The sequence below is a fragment of the Cebus imitator genome, unplaced genomic scaffold, assembly GCF_001604975.1.
Source record: "Cebus imitator isolate Cc_AM_T3 unplaced genomic scaffold, Cebus_imitator-1.0 Scaffold239, whole genome shotgun sequence".
Lineage (NCBI taxonomy): Eukaryota > Metazoa > Chordata > Mammalia > Primates > Cebidae > Cebus > Cebus imitator.
In genome coordinates, this window is record NW_016107554.1 from 496639 (window position 1) to 500793 (window position 4155).

Consider the following 4155-nt stretch of genomic DNA (forward strand, 5'->3'; position numbering starts at 1 on the left):
TTTTAATCTAGGTAATATGATTTACATATTTTTAGGATCTTTTTAAATAACAATAAATCCACAGAACAAAAAAATAAGTAAATTTTTTAACGGATTATGTTTCTTATTTGGGATTTGGACATTTCCCAAACCTCGTTTTCCCCATGGAAGATTTGCATGAAGGCACACACCTAGAAATGTCGTTTTCTGTTTCTAAGCTTCAATTTCAATTCTCTCTCAATATAGAGCTTCCCCTTACACTTTCTCTTCTCCCCGTTTCCTCTTTTTATCTGTCCTCCTCTCTCCTTTTCTCACACTTCGATAAAATGTTTACAGATCAGTCTATTTCCCTTCTCATAGGGGCTCACCATAGGCCATCTGGTTGTGTGATTGCCAGGGAAAAGCTTGTGACATCTCTAGATGACTCCACAGAATAGCAACAGTCCTTTGAAGATGCCAGCTGCCCTTCCTCTTTCTGGGAAGTTCAAAGAAGATAGCTCCACATGCTGACACTTCCTCCCACTGAGAAGCTGGCATTGGAAGAAGTGCCAGCTCAGCAGGAGCCCTCTAATGCTGGCCTGAAAGCTGACTCCACCAGGCAAGAGGCAAAAATGGGATAATCTTCATAATCCCAGGGGCCTCCTACCCTGGGTGTTGCCCACCTTCCCACTGGCAGGCCTCAACAGCTGCCAATGAACAGGAAGAAGAAAATATTCTAGAGTCCATTTCAAAACTAGAAGTTTTGAGCCAGTTCTAGTTACTTTGCTTAGAAGACATTAGGTGAAACCACATAAAATTGCCAATATTTGATTTGTTAACCTACAAAAATAGTCAAACCTAATCTCATAAGATTCAACCTAATTTATCCTGTATGATCTGTCTGAATGACAAAGAAATCATGGAAGAAAATAAAATACTTAAAGGGCCTTTATTCATCATAGTGACTGCATCAGTCCCCTATTCAAAAATATTCAGTAGATCACTATTAACTCCACAATAATGCTTACATTTATCAGAGTGAAGAGCAAAGCCCTCCAGAGAGCCCTCAGCCTGCTCATCAGTAGTATTCATCCACACTTTCCAGCACCACCAACACTTTTCTCAGAATCTTTCCAATCTTTTCTCTCCCTTCACCTCTTGAAGTTCAGTATATGTCAAAGGAGTTTGTCAAAAGGTCCCAAATTTCCTCTAATTCATTTAAACATTCAATTTAATCTAGTCTTATTAAAAGCAAAGAATAACAGAAATAAGAATTATAACCAAAGTATAATAAAGAAGTCAACCTTCTTTTCCAGACCCTGAATATGTATTTAAAATTGACATCAACAAATTCAAAAGGCAATTCTGAGTTTCTGTTCAAACAGCAATATATTACTTGATAATAAATCACTTGATCTTTAACCGATAAAAGGAGAGGCATATGGAATAACTCCTACTTCACAGGATTGTTCCATGGGTTGAATAAAGTGACAATTGTGCGTTTGCCAGGGCAATACTTCCCAAAATCTCTGGTAGGAAAAAAAAAAAGGCTCTTCCAGTACCTGAGACGGGGGCACTCACGTTGAATCTTCCTCAAGGTGTTCCCCAGGTGATTAGTTTCATAGGAAATTGGACTTTCTGGCACCCTGTCCTTCAATAATATGGTTGGACTACCTGAATCATGGGCAAGTCGGGTCTCAACTGACCCTTTTGTTAACACTCAGACTGCAAGGTTATTGGGATTGGTTAAGAACTGCAAACATGTCTACTACAGGGACCCAGTCTATTTGGCTGGATCTCTTGCTTTGAGTGATTCTACAAACTGTATTTCCTATGCTCTGCCCCTGACAATGAACCAAGATTTATTTTCCAGGATATTACTAATCAGAACTGTTTTACATGCAATCGTCCCTTCTATCACATTTTTTACCCCTTCCTGTTTGCCCATAACTCTTACTTTTTCCTAGTGAACCCTTTCCCCCTTGATCTCTTTTAAGCCTTTAGAGAGGTTGAATCAGGAATTGATGAAAGCCTGCTTTGTATGAGTTTCCCCAGAGACACAATTCATGCCCTCTATGACATGGATCCACCTGGCAAGTAGTTCATCTGGGAGCTGATTCCAACAAACACCTGTAGGGGAGTAGTGAAGTGAGACAAGGAAGGGAAGGAGCCAGCACAGGGCTCAATGTCAGTCAAGTTACCACTGTGGGCAACTGGAGCAGGAGTTGCTGAGTAACTCAGGGAGTCAGTGTAGGACACATGCGTCAGTTATTCCACTGAATGGGGTAAAACAGAAATAGAATTTCTATGTCAACTCCCCTCAGTCATTGGAAGAGAGCTGCTGTGAAGTGGAGAAGTGGTGAATCCTTCAAAATTTTTGACCACCTGGCAGATGTGCAAAGAAATCTTTAAGGCCAGAGAAAGATGTTAGGAAAAAAAAATAGCTGACATTTTGAAGGTAAACAGATGTAGGGTGGAGGAAAGTGTGCACTGGGGGTACTGATGGTATCTGCTATGAAGCTAAAACTAAAGTTGAAAGAACGAAAACAAAAAAGGGTTAAAAGAATAAGGAAAGACAGAAAGACGGCAGTCAGAAAAAAAAAGCTCTGTGATAGAATCTTAGGCTAGCTAATCCAATTCCTAATTTCCGGCAAAGATCATCCACAAATTATACCGAAATGTTACCTATGAAAAAGAAGACACTACCTTCCACGTTTCGTGGTTGAAGAATTGAGCCCAACTTTTCCACACCTTTTCCACAGTTTCCATACTTTTCTAAACCACACCTCTTTTCTTCAACTTAGACCCATCTCCTTGCCACCCAACTTGCTCATGCCAGGGTCACTGCAGCTACTATGCCTTTTCTCATGCTACTTAACCTGCCTGGAATCCTCTCCACATCATGGAAAGCCTCTCCGTCTGTAAGACCAACCTGAGACTCCCCTCTGCCCAGTGAGGTCCTGCCAACACTCAAGACCTCCCAATTGCCCTCTCCTGTTGTCATCTGGCTAATGGCTGTGGTGGGCAGAAAAAGAGACCCAAAGAGGCTCCTGTCCTAATCCCTGAAACCTGTGAACATGTTACCTTCTTTGGCAAAGGGGGTTCTGCAGATGTGATTAAATTGAAATGAGATATTCCTTTGGATTACCCAAGTGGGATTACAGGACCCAATGTAATCATGAGAGTACTTAAGAGATAGAAGAGGAAGGATGGAGATTCAGAGTCAAAGAGAGATCTGAAGAGGCTATACCACTGGATTTGAAGATGGAGGAAGAGGCCACAGGCCAAGGGATATACATGGCCTCTAGACCTCAGAAAAGTCAAGGAAACAGATCCTCTGTAGAGCCTGCCAATACCAGTGGAACCTGTTTTGGACTTCTGACCTCCAGAACTGTGAGATAATAAATTCGTGTTGTTTTAAGTGACTATGTTTGTTGTAATTTGTTACAGCAACAAGAAGAAACTAACACAGTGGTTTTTAAGGCATGCTCCTTAGCATTCTGGATATTGTTAGGGCCCCTCTGCATCAAATTCAACTAGAGAATTCTATATTTTTCAGATTTATAACATGGACTTCTCTATCATATTTCATCTGAAGAAAATATTTGCCCTTAAAAGCAGATGAAATCCTATAACATATCATAGCTTACATATTTAATAATTTTCCTTACATATGGCACATTGACTAAGAGCATGGATTCTAGAGTTTGGTTGCCTGGGCTTGAATCTCAGTTCTGCCACTTGCTAGCTGTGTAACTTTGGGCAGATTGCTTAACCTCTCTGTGCATGATTTACTCATCTATAAAACGAGGATAAAATAATATCTACCTCTATTGAATTGGATAGAATCTCCTCAAAATTCAGATATTTCCCAGAACCTGAGAATGTGACCCTATTTGGAAACAGGGTCATTGCAGATAGTATTAGAGTAGATGACATCATTCAATATGATTGGTGTGCTTGTAAGAAGACAGGGAGAACGCCATTTGACAAGGGAGGGAGAGATTGGAGTCATCCATCTACAAGAAAGAATGCCGAAGACTGTCAGCAACACCAAGCTAAGGGAAAGGCGTGGAACATATTCTCCCGTGGAGCCCTCAGAGAAAGCATGGCCCTGCCAATACCTTAATTTTGGACTTCTGGCCTCCAAAACTGTGAGAAATTTCTTCTGTTTTAAGCCATTCCATTTGCAGTACC